Here is a 16,156-nt window from a genome sequence, read left to right on the forward strand (position 1 = left end):
TCAAAGTCTTGGCAATTGTGCCAGCTCGAGTGGGCAAAAATCCTGTGGGGGTGGGGCACTCGTCCTCCCTCCAGGATGCATTGTATGCATTGAACCGACAGCCAATGTGTCATATTAACTACAGTACGATGCAGTTCTTGGTCAGGAACAAAGCAGGGGAAGTAGGTTTGGTTTCTGTCACCGTCACAGGTAGTAACGCATCTAAAAAAGATATTCTTCTTATCTCTGAAACCTTAGGTTCTGCTGGAGTAGAGGTCCCGCTCTCCAAGGAGGAACGTCTGCCATGAGGGGACACGGTAAGAACTCCACCGAACGTGGACCTGTGACCTCCACCTGGTCATAGTGGGCTCCTCGTTTGTGTAACCCAGTAGGCAAAGAAAGGACTTATTATTTTAGAAGAGATCATTTCCCTGACCACCATGAGGAATTAGGGGTGTGGCGACACAGTCACGGCAGAAAGTCATCCATAACGCTGTCCTCCCCAAAGGAGCCCCAGAACAGCTGGAAAGGGACAACAACAGCCACACAGTTCAGGAAAGGCAAAGCCAATAAAAACCCAGACCCCTTGCAGAAGAAGAGCTGGGTCACCCATTTAGTAAGTACCCCGGACTTGCCGAAGTGTTGGCCAAAGCCGAGAAGGTCCAGAAGAGCAATAAATAAGAGATACGAGGATCTGTTCTACCCTCGAGACCAATTGTGGTAGCAGAGACTTTAGTTTAGTCCATGAACCTGCTACAAGGTGTGTTTTGTGGAGATTGCTGCCAGCCATTCACCACCTTGAACGACTCTGTGTCAGACTTCATGGTGAGCTTGAGCAGATCATAGTAATGGAAGCATTGGACGCTACTGGGTCCAATGCTCTCCTCTACTGTCAGATAAACAGTCCCGAAGGTCATTCTGCATAATTCCTCAGAGAATTCCAGTAGGGTTGACCTCCAGTTCCCCATCGCAGTGGCTGGCTTGATAATTCACCCTTGTCTTGACTTTCCTTTTGTATCCGTTAGCTTCTGCCGTATAACAAGCCATTCCAAACTTTGCTAATTTAGGATACAAAACAAACAAACAAACAAACAAACATTCATTTGGCTTTATAAATTAACGTGTCCGTTTGGGTAGTTCTGCTTCACTGGGCCAGGCTGATCTCAGCTGGGCTTGCTCACACATCGGGGGTATTCTAGAATGGCCTTTGCCAGGATGTCATTGTAGTTTTTTGGTCCTCCAGCAGGCTAGCCCGGGCTTCTTCACACGGAGGATACAGAGTCCCAGAGAGAACACCGGGAAACGTCCAAAACCTGTTGATGCCTAGGCTGGAACTGGTATGGTGTCACTTCTCACACATTCTGTTGGTCAAGGAAAATCACAAGGTTAGTCCAGATTCAAGGGATGGTGAAGCCTAATCTATCTCTTGATGAGGGGGAGCCACAAAGTCACATTGCAGAAGCACACAGATATGGGGAGGGAAACCGTGGAGAAGAATTTTGCAAATATTCTGCCATAGCCTCTGTGATTGTTAGTCTTATGTGCCCCCTGGGCTGGGTGACGGTGCCCAATTATGTAATCAGACACTCATCTCCTGTCTCTACTTTTACTCCCCTTCCGCGTATTCTCGCCCCGCAAGTCAGATGGGTCCTGGTAAAGCGCTAAGTCAGATCGCGCAATTTCGCTGCTCACCATGCAGTCGGAATTCCCGTTTTGCTCGGGGTGAACACCAACACGCAATCGCTTTCGAGGCCCAACGTGATCCGGTCTTGATTTCTCTCTGATCTCATTTCTCGTTCTTCGTCTCACGCGCTCCAGCCACTCTGGCCTCCTCCTCTTCCTCAAGTGCGGCAGACATGCCGATGTCTTGTGGCCTTGCTCCTTATCCCCTTCTGGAATATTCTGCCCTGAGATGTCCCCGTCGCTCACTCCCCATGGCCACCAGGGCATACCTTCTACGTCATAGCACAGACGCATGACATGTTGGAGGTCAGTTGGCCAGCCCCGTAACTTTCAAGTTGGGAAAACTGAGGAACACAGAGAGGCTGAATGACCTCCTTAGGATTTGACGTAAGCGAGGAGACGGGCAAAAGAACCTTGTTTCACGTGTCTCCATTCTAAGAGATGTTTCTCAGAATAACCGTGTTTAGAGAAAGAGATTTGGCAACTGATCAGCCAGAGAACGTTTTCATCCATGTTTCTAGGCATAACAGAGGGTTATTAAAACGGGGATGCGTACAATGATGGATGGGTATTTAATCTTGCACTGTGTGGGAAGCAGACCTGGAAACTTCCGTGTCTCCTCCCTCCCTTTTCCTCCTCCGCAAACACTGGAGCTCAACAGACGCGCTCCCCACGTGAAGTGGCTGGGAAAAGAAGCCTATCCCAGCTCTGTACTTTTAACTGTGTCATATTCAATATTCCCTGGCAGGTGCAGAAAACGAGTCATTTCCCCTACTCCTCTCAAAATGTCCCTTTCATGTTTCATAAACAACAGCTTTGCTACGCCATTGTCTCTGTTAGTTATTTTCATAATTCATAATTATCTTAGTTCTTAAAATGTAGACGTACATTTAAAAGCATGATCCAATCGTGCTTGATTGCTGCCACATTGTGTTCAAGGTAATTACCATTCATTTGGCTTTTGAGGCTGTTGAATAAATTTTCCACATGAGATTCCTTAATTTGTACATATTTTATTGCTATAAAATAGATATTGGCAAGCTGCCTAAACTGTAGTGAAGGCCTTTAATTCCTATCACTATGTGATAAAACAAATTGAGTGCAAACTGAGAGGCTTAAGATAGAACACTTGAAATGGATTCCGTGGTTTTTTTTTTTGCCTTCCCCCCCACCTCCCACCCCCCCAAACCAAGTTCCCCCAGGTGTGAGACACAGGTAAGATTAAGGTAGCTTAGTTCAGGCTGAGAGCTCAGAACTGTTTTAGCATTTGTATAAAAATGATAATGTCTCTCCATGATGGCAAACCTCTCTCTTCCCAAGATCTATTATTCCTTGGGGAAAGGCTGTTTGGAGAGAGAAGGTTATTAGCATTTTTCATGCATAGTAAGAGAAATGGAGTATTCTCAGAACAGAGCCAGGAAAGTCTTGGTCGAGGGAGAGACCTGGGCTGGGTGTGGGGAGACCAGGGTCCAGGAGCTGTTGTGGCCTTTGGGAGTCCTTCGGAAGGTCTGTTCACGTGTAAAATTAAGGTGTTGGAAGCCTTGACTCCTAAATTTAATTCACAATTTGTTTTCCTGAAGCTATTGGTATCGTGGATTTAGCCAGGAGATCTTTCTACTGAGGCTCTCTCCAGAGTTTTAAAACTCACATCTATTTTTTTTCTTTTGCCCACCTTCTAAAATTAGTGAGATGAGAAGAGATTAAGTTGTGGAAAGGATCCAAGTGTTGGGGCAGGTGAACTTCAAGATGTCTCCTCATCCAGACATTCTTTGACCCCATCTGGTCAATGGAAGCTCTTCCGGCTTCTTTGGTCTGATTTCCTCCCACCTGAATCCTTCCCACCAGCTCTGTGTCTCCCTGGAAACTACCAAGTGCATTTCTTGTCCTGGAAATGCCTCCAACTTTTCTCTGCTTTTCCAGAGTTTGCCCTTTTACCCGGATTTAGGGTAGTCGGCATGACTTCTATGGGGCCATTTCCAATGGCCCCTACCCACAGCGACAGGTGTCTTTACTAACAGCCTTTTCCACCTAGTTCCATAGTCCCTTAGATTATTTTCTGGTGTTTGCTACATATTTCTCTTCTTGCAATAACTAATGATATATTCTTCGAGACAAGAGTTGATCTTGTTTTCTTCCTTCTTTGGTTTCCCCCATGTTGAGTACTGTAGCTGTTATTTGATAGATGGTCACTGACGGACAGGTCCAACATGATTAGTTTATTTACAAACATTTAATTGGCACATTTCTTCATTCACTCTGGAGCCTGTGAATGGACTGAGTCTGGTCTCCTCTACTGAAAGCACTCATTTTTTTTTAATCTTTGACATTTTCCTCCCCCAAATGTTATTGGTGCAGGCACATACTTTAGATTATCTCTAAAGGACACATGGCCCCTCTTAGTGTTTCTTTTGGGGTTTCACTGTTAGTAGTCAAGAGGAAATAGATTTAAAGGAAGAAATTTAAGATACTCCCAAAATTATGTCCCAAGATTTTCTAGTCATGGCTGCCCCTAATATTCATGTAAATATTTGTGTAAATACTCATGTAGATATCATGTAAAAGGACCAGTTTCCTCTCTTCTCTAATGGGTCAGATTTCTCAGCTGAAGTCAGCAGAACCCACTCTGGCCATTTTGAGCAGGAAAGAGGGGAGAAAAGGGTATTAAATAGTTCACAGAGACCCAGATAAAATTGGAGCGACACTCCGAGTCGAGTTTCTAGAGACGGCTCTTGGAAGCCCACCACAGAGCTGGCCTGCTGGGGGAGCTGTTGCCAGCCTGGGTCCGAGATCCCACATCCTTTGCTGCGGTGGGAAGCCGCCAGTTTAGTAAGCCCATGCTCCCCACTGCCAGCCCCTGGCCCATGACATGGTCAACCCTAGACCCATTGTTGCCATGACCAAGAAGCTACAGCGGTTACTGTGGGTCCCCAAAGCACCAATTCTCATATAACAACTTCTCTTGGTAATCATGTTCAGGTCCCTCTTCGTGTGTCTTGTCTGCATATGCACTCAGTAGAGTCTGGATCCCATGAAGAAACCTAGGCGTATGAGAGTCTGAGAAATGTGATCTCTATTTTCCAGCCTTTAGAGCTTGGAAAGACCTTCTAGGGGTCAGAGTGGGGATTGAGTGAACCACATCCTAGTTATCTTTCCAGACCAAAGATCATGACAGATTTGCCCAAAGAACTTCAAGATCTCTCTTCATTCAGACATTCTTTAGCCCCACCTGGTCAATGGGAGCTTTTCTGGCTTCTTTGGTCTGATTTTCTCCCACCTGAGTCCTTCCCGCCAGCTCTGTGTCTCCTTGCAAACTACCACGGGGGCATCTATGGTTGTGCTTTTTTTTTTGTCCTGGAAATGCCTCCAACTTTTCTCTGCTATTCTCTTTAATGCTCCTAAATGCTATACCTTAGGGGCACTGGAGTGGCTCAGTTGGTTGAGCATCTGACTTCGGCTAAGGTCATGATCTCACAGCTTGTGAGTTTGAGCCCTGCGTCGGGCTCTGTGCTGACAGCTCAGAGCCTGGAGCCTGCTTTGGATTCTTTGTCTCCCTCTCTCTCTCTCTCTCTGCCCCTTCCCCTCTCACACACACTCTCTCTCTCTCTCTAAAAAATAAAATAAACATTAAAAAAATTAAAAAAACATTTTACCCTCCGGTAGAGTGAACGAGAAAAGGAAATACCTATGAAATCACAACCCGTTGGCATGACAACAGCCTGTGATTGCCATAGCTGCCATTTAAGTACAAGGATGACAAGCGGCAGTGGCAGAGATAAATCGGGGACGACGGGAGGTTTAAACAAATCCAGCAAATTAGTTGAAGCCCCTCCCTGCTTCTTGTGACCCACTATGGAGACCAACAAAAATGCAAGCACTGGGAATGCTGTTATGAATTCCCTCTAATGTATAAAGTCAAACCACCCTGAAATCTCAGTAGTTAGGTAGGCTCAGTAAGAATTTGCTTAGAAAATATCACACAAGCAATAATAATTGAGATGTGCTGCAATCAGTTTTTTTTATAAGTAGCTGAATCCCGTCCAAGCACAGGCATCGGGACCTATATTATACCTGGGGTCCTGGCAGTTGCCGACCCTAGATTTTCCTCCAAACCTTAGGAAGAAGACCAAATCTTTATGGACATGCCTACATGGATTTTGACAATGAATGGGAAGAGTTTTAGCCCTGACCCCTACAAACTGCTGATCTTAGCAAAACGGAATGTTGAGAAAGCATTTCCTAGAGCTCTTAAATGGAATTCAATACTAAATACATCGTGGGTCGTGAGTACCTCTGGCCTCATCCCAACTGTAAATAACTCATTTGTAATTATTTACTAGTGTCTGCTATTGTAATCGTAAATAACGGGCTAACAGGGGCATCTTTCGTGTTCACCATTTTTAACTTGTTCTGCAAAAACTCAAACATACTATACGGGAGGAGAAAGAATACCAGCGAACCTCAAATACCCATCACCTAACTTCGACCATCATTAGTTTATGGCCAATCGTTTTTCATCTATACTGACCTTCCCAGATGCCTATCAATGTGTCAGTATATTTAAAAAAAATAGGGGCGCCTGGGTGGCTCAGTCGGTTAAGCGTCCGACTTCATCTCAGGTCATGGTCTCATGGTTGGTGGGTTCGAGCCCCGCGTCGGGCTCTGTGCTGACAGCTCAGAGCCTGGAGCCTGTTTCGGATTCTGTGTCTCCCTCTCTCTCTCTCTCTCTCTCTCTCTCTCTGCCCCTCCCCCATTCATGTTCTGTTTCTATCTCAAAAATAAATAAACATAAAAAATTATTTTAAAAAAATAAAAGAAAAAAGAAAAAAATACATAACCATAATGCCAATGTTGCATCTTATGGAATTAACCATTGTTTTTTAAGGTTATCAAATACCATTTCAATGAATACATTCCTCCAATTTTCCCACAAGTATCTTTTACACAGTTGGCTTGTTGAATGAAATCTACTTAAGGGCCAGACGCTGTGTGGTTGATATGTCTTGAGAGCGTTTTTTTTTTCATCAATAGATTCCCTGTTTTTCTCTTTATGAAATGGTTCCCTTTGCAATTTACTTTATAGGCAAACCAAGCCATTTGCCCTCTAGAGTTTCCTACATTCTAGACTTTGCTGATCGCATCCCGATGGGGTTGTATTCTCAATGTCTTGCAAACAGGTACGCTATTTCTGAGGCTTGATGTGATTCAAGTCGGAGCTTGGGCAGGAATTTGTCAGAGGTGGTGGTGTTACCACTTGCAGGAGGGTTGACGTAGAGGGGAGACTCGTGAATACATGGTCAACGCCTGCTTCCCTGATCACGTTCTCGTCTAAATGCCCTGGCGATTTCCGTGTCAGGACGTTCCGTCTTCTCATGATGGGATAGCTGGCGTAGCCAACACAGTGTTGATGGTGTACTTGACTCTGGTAACATGGGAATGAAGGACCTCCCCCAGAGAACTCACCACCTGGAAGACAGAGGGAGGCACAGATGCCAATGGGATCTACGAGATGCCATGGGAATACAGTACAAGCTTACAAAATCAGTCTCAGGGGGAACATAACGTCTTCCCAGCAGGCTGAATGCCAGGTTTAAAGGGATAACCAGGAGTTAACCAGAGCAAGGAGGCTGGAGATGTCAGTCCAAGGACGTCCTGGAATTCTAGCTAGAGAATTTTGATTTCCTTTTGAAGGGCTGAGTGAGTTTAAGTATGGGAGTGATAGGGTCGGATTTACACTTGAGCAAAATCACTGGCAGTGTTTTGGACTTGGAATTAGAACTAGAGATCTAGGGGCGTCTGGGTGGCTCAGCTGGTTAAGAATCCAACTTCGGCTTAGGTCATGATCTTGCGGTTCATGAGTTCGAGCCCCGCATCGGGCTCTGTGCTGACAGCTCAGAGCCCGGAGCCTGCTTCGGATTCTGTGTTTCCCTCTCTTTCTCTCTGCCCCTCCCCTGCTCATGCTTTGTCTCTCTTGGAAATAAACATAAAAAACAAAAAGAAGAACTAGGTGAGATCTATATTTTCCTGGCATTTCCACAGCTTGGGTGGATTGGGCCCTGAGAATCCTAGAGTTGTGCTTCCCATCCAGACTTTACTACTATCGATGTGAGGGGCTGGGGGTGGCAGAAGGTGCTGGGTCTTTTCTTCACCTGTGCAATGAGGTATCCGAAACAGATCAATGACCCTCCCTGCCCCTTCATTATTTAACACTGAATGATGCTATAAAACAGAAATCATGCAGGATCATTGCTTTGATTTCGGTACCAAATTCCTTCCTAATCTGCTATTCTCACCATTTTTCTCTAAGGTGGAAAAGTGCTATAATGTAGCTCCTTGTCACGTAGATTGAACCACAGCGCCCGGAAAATCATGTCACCCCTGGGGACCATTCTCACACTGTGGTCAACAGAAGCCTCCCTACATCCAAATTAACAACAGACCAAGTGGACCAGAATCCTAGGAGCAAAGGAAGGGCAAAGAGAGGGTGCAAATGACCAGGGATCTGTACTGTTTAAAAAAAATTATTTACAAGTGTTTTGGAAATAACTTTAGATGCACAGGAAGTTGCAAAGACAGTACAGCGTGGTCTCATGTCCCTTTCGCTAGGATCCCCTGATACTTCTATCTTAATAATTGTAATAGTTGTTAAGTAATCATTTAATTTTTTTAAAAATGTTTATTTATTATTGAGAAAGAGAGACAGAGTGCTAGCGGAGGAGGAGCAGAGAGAAAGGGAGGCACAGAATCCGAAGCAGGCTCCAGGCTCTGAGCCATCAGCACAGACCCCAACGCGGGGCTTGAACCCATGAACCATGAGATCATGACCTGAGCTGAAGTTGGCGCTTAACCGACTGAGCCACCCAGGTGCCCCTTAAGGAATCATTTAATATGTAAATAATTTACATTACTAAATTTACATTAATTACTAAGTCAATAATGATACTGGAGTATAAAACCAAATGTTTGCACAATGTATGTAGATAGTCCTGTGTCACCTTTTCAAGCTTGCAGATTTGAATCACCACCGTTGCAATATACGTTATAGTTAATTTTATGCGTCAACTTGTTAGGGTCGAACTGCCCAGATACATGGTCAAACGTTCTTCTGGATGTTTCCAAGGGTGCTTTTGCATGAGATTAAATCAGTGGACTTTGAGTGAAGCAGAGTGGCCTCCCTGATGTGGGTGGACATCTTCCAATCAAGTGAAGCCTTTACTAGGACAAAGACTGACCTCCCCTGAGCCGGAGGGGATTCCGCCAGCAGGCGGCCTTTGAACTTGACCCGCAACACCTGCTCTTCCCCGGTTTCCAGCCCTTGTGGCCCACCCTGGAGATTTGGGACTTAACCGCTTCCGTAATTGCATGAGCTTCCTCCTTAAAATAAATCTCTTTCTACATATGCGCACAGCCCGTTGGTTCTGTGTGTCTGGGGAGATGCGTGGCTAACACAATGCAGAACCAAGGGGTCTGTACCTTCACCAGGTGCCCAGGCAATTGAGGCATTCTGGAGTTTGAGGACTCCTGTCCCCAGGGACACCACTCCCAGCTGGTCAAGCAACGGAACTGAGATCCTGATGGTTAAGGCAACATCGCACAGGAGACCCTCCGAACGGTGAAGAGAGAAGCCTGTCCTGGTTGGCCCGAGTGTCGGGAAACTTCACATCCTCTGTCCAGCTCCATTGCCTGGCGCCCATGGCATGTTTTACACACTTCAATGTGCACGACTGGGCAGGAATCCGAGGTTCTGCGTCTCTAGCCAGTGCTTCTGGTCCATGGGACACGCTTCTGGGAATCGGAGGAGCTGGACCCTGGCTCTGTGACCCTGAAGATTCTGTCTTGCCTAAATTTCTTTATTTACAAATTGGGGGTAATAAGACCTGGTTCGCAGGAGCACCGTGACAGGAGGGGACAGTAGGCAGCAGTGAGCCGTAGAGTGCCTGGCACAGGTCTGGTACGCAGCTGTCTCCCATCGGATACTCCCTTTTCTTCTCCTTCTTGTTCCGACATGGAGATGACCTTCCTATGGGATATTGACAAGAGGTCAGCTTGAACACACGGAGGAAGAACAGGGCTTTGGGGGCTGTCTTCCCAGTTCTTCCCAGTTCTGAACTTGCACTCTCCCCAGCCCTCTTTCCTGAACTTATTAAGAGAGTAGACCTGTCCTCTCGGCATTGATTCTGGTCGGGCGACAGTCATTTTTACTTTGGGGTCTGTGTTTTGTCATCTTTCCCTCTGGTCCGAACTGACCTTTGATGTGCAACTGCTTGAAAAATGAGTGCTCTTGGGGGATAATTCCCGAAAAAGGGCCACTCCACCTCATCCCCCATTGTCCTGCACTCGGGGATCCCAGAGCCTGCCTCGGAATAATCCGCCTGGCCATGCACTTCTCTCCTGGGGAGAAAGGTCCCGAAATGCAATTTATTGTAAAACACACAGTGGTTACAAGCTACCACAGTCAATGGTATTCCTTTTATTACCACTCAGATGAGAACAGAAAATGACATTGGAAAGCAGTGAACTCACCAGAAGGGCACAGAAAGTCATTAAATTCAACATGCATCATATTTCATAATCAGAACCCTGCAGTCAGCACTGACACCACAGAATGAGTTTGTTGCAGTCATGATAATATAAAACCCACTGCATCTGCTTCCTTTGGCTCTTTCTTTTTGGACCCTAGCTGGGGCCAGGCCATTAATCACTGGAGGCAGGGGACAGTGCAGGCCACTGCACTCTGGATTGCATAAATTGAAACTACATCAGTATTAGCGGGGAGCACTGTCTTTAGTTTATCTCCGTTTCGGACAGTGGCTTCTGAAGGGCTGGGGTGTTTTTACAGTGAAACCACCTAATCAGAGCACCTATCCTTGCTTGGAGGGGATGTGTGGCCCCTCAAGGCTCTTGTTTCCAGCCAGTGGGGTCTGCTCTTAGAGGCTGTGGGGCATGGGGGTCAGGTGGCCTTTCCTCGCTGCCATTCCGAATGGCGTGTGAGACTAGAGGGGCCGCTAAAGGTCACATACACTTGTAGAGATTCCAGATTACCTTAAAACTTGATTTTGGGGACGCCTGGGTGGCTCCGTGGGTTAAGGGTCCGACTTCAGCTCAGGTCATGATCTCATGGTTCGTGGGTTCGAGCCCCGTGTCGGGCTCTGTGCTGCCAGCTCGGAGCCCAGAGCGTGCTTCGGATTCTGTGTCTCCCCCTCTCTCTGCCCCTCCTCTGCCACTCTGTCTCTCACTCTCTGTCTCTCAAAAATGAATAAACGTTAAAAAAAAAAAAAGAAGAAGAACATGTGTACAGGATAAAATCCTGGATACCCGATTCAAGCACACAACTCTGTTAATGATCTAATCCCTTCCTGACCTCACGTCTTAGGATTCAGACCCAGCCCCTCCCCCACATCCATCACATTGAACCTGTATATGCTTCCCCTCCCCCCCTCTTCCCTTCAGACGCCCCCTGCCAGTGTCTTCCTGCTATTATGGGACACATTCTACCGAATCTGTGACTAACCTGGTTTATCGTTTCCCTGTGTTTATAAGGTCACGTGCTCTGTAAGTGACAGAGTGAGGCTTCAAATCCAAGTCGTCCTAACCTGTAGAATAGACCTCTCACTTATCATTCAAGAAGTGCTTTAAACGTTCGGGAAGATACCAGAGGGGTTGCATTAATATACAGGACCAATCTATGATGGAAAAGTGCGATAACCCAAATCAGATCATTATTGAGGCAGTAAAAGACTGAACTGATGTGGCAGAAAATCATATTAGCCACATAAAAGTCAGAGGCAAGAAAAAGACCTTCTAAAAAAAATTAACAGAAAAAGAATGGAAAGCGATGGGGTAGCAGATAGAACAGGGAACTCCAGTCTGTCACGGAGATAATTATAAAAAGAGAAGAAGACAAAGCAAATGGGGCAGAATTAATCATCTTAAGGATGTAAGCAAAGAACATTCCAAAACTAAAAAGAAAAAAAAAAAAAGGAGAGAGATTAAAAACAGTTACTCAACTCTAGGTAAAATGAATAAGCAGACCCCACCACCAAGATGTAGCTTGTTAGCTCTCTTCTTTTAATTAAAAAAAGAGATTGAAGTTTATTTCATTGTGGCAGGGGTATACTTCAGTGGGGGTATAAAGATGAAATTGTTTCTAATCAACCATGAGCGGTCAGATCACCCATTCTTGTCCTTCAAGGGCAGCTCAGGCAAATCCAATAACTCCTTAGTCAGTTTTGATTATGAAACATCCAGTCTATTTGAAAACTTCAACCTCAAACTTGATTTTAGTCTGAAATTTAATTGTAAGTTCCCCCCTTGTGCCTTTAATAGTTCGGAGTGGATAGAGGTTGGAGGGGAGGTATATCTACTTAGGAATGAGGCTAGATTAAAAAGGGTGTGCTTGAGAAAATAGATACCCATCTTAATATCTTCTTCCGGAACTTGGGTCTAAGAGCGTGAACATAGGCAGCATCCAAGGCGGTAAATTCCACTGAGCTCAGGTCTCAGAAATCTGGACTACTTGGGCGTGTCAGAGTACTTCAGTGGTGGAGACGAGGGTCAGTGGTTGCCCAGAGATCCTTAGGAGTACAGCCCAGTTTTCCCAACCCAAGTCCTCTCCTTCCTTGAGGACCTCATAAACAGTTTTAACCAGATTTTTATATCAAGATGGTAAATTCAACTCCTAAGTTTATCTGCCTTTCCTTCCCCAAATGTGACTATATTCAAGATATACAATGCTATGACCGTTAATCGTTCGTGTAGTATACGCTAGCTGTATGCCTTCTCTGTCCCTTGAGTTGTGGGGATCTTTCCTAGAGGATTTTTAATTGTTACATAGAAAAATATGTTTCCGTACATATGGGTCTCTTTATCCCAGTTCACTGACCCATTTGTCTATTCTTAAGACACTACCCTCTACTCTATGCAGCTTTTCGGCTATGCTGATCGCTAGAAGGGAAATTCTGGTCTTGACTGTTTTCCATCTTTGAGGTTTTCTTTATCATTCACTGCTCCAGATTGACTTTAGAATGTACTTGCCAAATTTCCCAAAATTACCTTGTGGGCAAGTTAATTGAAATCATGTAGACTTTACGGTAATCGATGGTGTATACAAATAAAGCTTCTCAGAGATTAAAGAAAGAAACACGCTTGGAAAGTCTTTAAAAGATTACTTTTTTGTAGTTAAAGTTAATAAGTGGAAACCATTACATTTCTTGAGGAACAAGTTTCTAAGCATGAGAAGGGGAAGAAGTAAGTTCTCCACTCCAGTCAATTGCAAAAGTCACTGGGTTGACATCTTGAGTATTCTCACGGGATCGGGGTCTGACCCCCCGACTGCTGTATCCACTCAAGCTGTCATTCGTTTGTGAAAGTTGCACAAAGACATGCTTAGATCTAAAAACTCTAGCATTTTTTCACCATGAGCCCTTTCTGTTGAAATGCCCGGAGGGCATAATTCAGAACACCATCGAGTAGACAGAAGTGAACATGCTTGAAAAGGAACGTTACTTTTGAAAAGTACATGTGACAGTAAGTACAACCGACTAACCATTAGAGGGATGAGTCGCTCAAACTACCAAGGGAGTACGTGTTGGAGGGGGCAAGAATGGTGGTTGAAAAGAGGAGTGTTTGGGTGCCCATAGAAGGAGCTGGGTTGCTAAGTCTAGCTCCCTACAGTAATTATTAAAGACCCAAGACTCTGAAGCAAATCAACAGGTTTTCTTTCGGAGAGAATGTTTGAGGTAGACTGATGATAACGTGAGGCTCACTATTTCCTCTCTAAGAATTAGTGAATTGACATTCTGGTTTCATACCTCCCGTCTCTGAGTTTTGTTGATGTCCACTCTTCAAAAAGTTAATAGAATAATTCCTGTTCAACCGCAGAGATTAGGATCGTAGAGGTTGAGGTGGGAAAATGCACGATCAAGTAAATGTGTCCCTTTGGAAAACTAAGGATATTGGAAAGAGGACCTCAAAAGCCTTTGTAAAAATGTTCCCCTTTACCAGACTAAAATAATATGGACCAGTGAATAAGCATAATGTTAATGACATTTTTACCAGCAGTAAGTAATCATAAGATGTGCATCGTTAATGTCAACTTCCCATATCTCTAGCAGCCTTTCAGGACTTCTCTCTGTATCATTTCAGTGACTCTCTGTATCATTTCAGCGAATTAGTTTGAGTCTATATTTGGAAGTATGGCTTTCAAGTCAAACGTACAGAGTCTTATATAAAGCAATCATTAGGTGAATTACATTTACATCATTAAGTATTGTTTCTTTTTGATTAGTGACTAAGGGAGAGGGGCTGAAAAAGAAGGACCCATCATGGTACCTGGGCTGGGAAATTAAGACCGGCCACTGGATAGATTAACAGTGACAGAAACGTCAACCATAAAACTCATCACTCTTGCGTGTGTTGGGCACCATACTTAACATGCATCATCGGCTTTAGTCCTCAATAGGAAGCAGTAAAGTCATTTACAGTTCAGGAGACAGAGGCTCAGAGACATTTAATGAGCTGTCCAAGATTGCAACGGGGATACATTAAATTCTCTTAATGCATGGATTCCTTTAACACGTTTATTGATCGCATTATGAGGTGCCACTGGGGATATTGGTGAACAAAACAAATATACCTTGTATGAGTGAGAGTTCTCTAGAGTAGGGGAACTAGTAAGAAGCGTGTGTATTTATATCTCTTTTTTAATTAAAAAATTTTTTCTTTTATTTTAGAAAGAGAGAGAGCTTGAGGCAGGGAGAGGGGCAGAGAGAGAGGGAGAGAGAGAGAGAGAGAGAGAGAGAGAGAGAGAGAGAGAGAAACTCAAGTAGGCTCTGTGCTCATGCTTTATCCCATGACCCTGGGATCATGACCCGAGCCTAAATCAAAAGTTGGATGCTCAACCAACTGAGCCACCCAGGGACTCTATATTTATATCTTTATATCTATGTTTCTGGAATTCTCTAGAGAGACAGAACCAGTTAGAGATCTACTTATATCCTTCTATCTATCTATCTATCTAGTCAATATTTTTCAATAGATTCATTATCTCCTATTGTAATCTCCTATTGGTTCTGTGTCTCTGGAGACCTTAACTACCACCACAAGCATTAACTGATCAGTGTTAGGTGATGAGCTCTGGGTTGAGCACATGAAAATGTACAGGACCCAGTTCCTACCTTTGAAGGAGATGTCCCCAGGGAAGAAACAGCCAGCCACACCCACAAGTAGTTATGACGAGAAGTGTATGTTCTAGTGGCCTGAGAAGACACCCTATAAACATGGAGGGAATGGTAACTGAGTGCAGGGGAGGGGAAAAGCTTGGCAGGGATGAGACGCCTCAGTTGGGCTCTGAAGGATAAATATCAGGAGGACAGGAGGAAGAAGGCATAGCAGGTGAAATGATCTAATGATAAAGTGACGGCACGTGTCACAAAATAAGTTACTGTTGCTCGACTCTAGGCACTCAAATCTAAAGGAAAATTTTCTGTTCTATTCTTCCATTAAAAAAAAAAACCTGCTGGCAACCCACTGTGATTTGGAGACTCACTGTTAAGTCACGACCCACCATTTGAAAACCACTGCTCTCAGCGATGGGGCATCATTGAAGTGTGTTAAGACAGCGTGAGGACACAATGGGTTGACTTGGCGATCTCATTCTTTGTGAAGTCTGGACCAGAGTGATGCTTTTCCCCCTGAAATCACTCGGGGAGACCTTTGAAGAAATGCTGATGTCCCAATCCCACACCCAGAGACGCTTATTTAATTGATCTGGAGCAGGGCCCGGCACTGATGATTTTTAAAAGCTCCAGGGTGATTGTAGACAGACAGCCCAGGTGAAAAGCTGAAATGTGGTTTTTCTTAAGACTCTTGTCTGTAGACCTCATGCTTCTGAATATCATAGGATACTCGCTAAAATGTGGGTCCCTGAGCCATATCATAGACATAATGAATCGTATTCTCTGGATATGGGATCCAGACATCAACAGTGTCATAAGCTATTAGGAACTGAATCGTGTCCCCCACCCTGCGCCCCAATTCACGTTAAAGCCCTGATCTCTAATGTAGTGGTATTTGGACCTGGGAGCTTTGAGAGATACTAGGGTTAGATGAGATCATGATGGTGGGGCCCCATGATGGGATTAGTGCCCTCTTAAGAAGAGACCCATTGGGACAGAGCCAGAAGGTGGCTGTCTTTAAGCCAGGAAGAGAGTTCTCACCAGAATCCGAGTGGCCCAGATCTTACGCCGCGTCTCCGGCAAAGCTGGAACATGAAACCAATTTTGTGCTTCACTGCACATATTGTAACCACCACCGGGCTTTCTCAGAACTCGGGAGAAGCCAGTCATTTCCTTCTTTCATGTTATGAGAACCTAATTAGCAGCAATCAGTCTATTTGAGAGACTATTTGCAAAGATGCTTTCCTGAACTCATGCATAGCTCTAAGAAACAAGCCGCATCAATAAATAGCAGCGGCGGGCCTAATTAAGGGCACACTCCA

This window comes from Panthera onca, chromosome E3, assembly GCF_046562875.1.
Source record: "Panthera onca isolate mPanOnc1 chromosome E3, mPanOnc1 haplotype 2, whole genome shotgun sequence".
Taxonomy (NCBI): Eukaryota; Metazoa; Chordata; class Mammalia; order Carnivora; family Felidae; genus Panthera; species Panthera onca.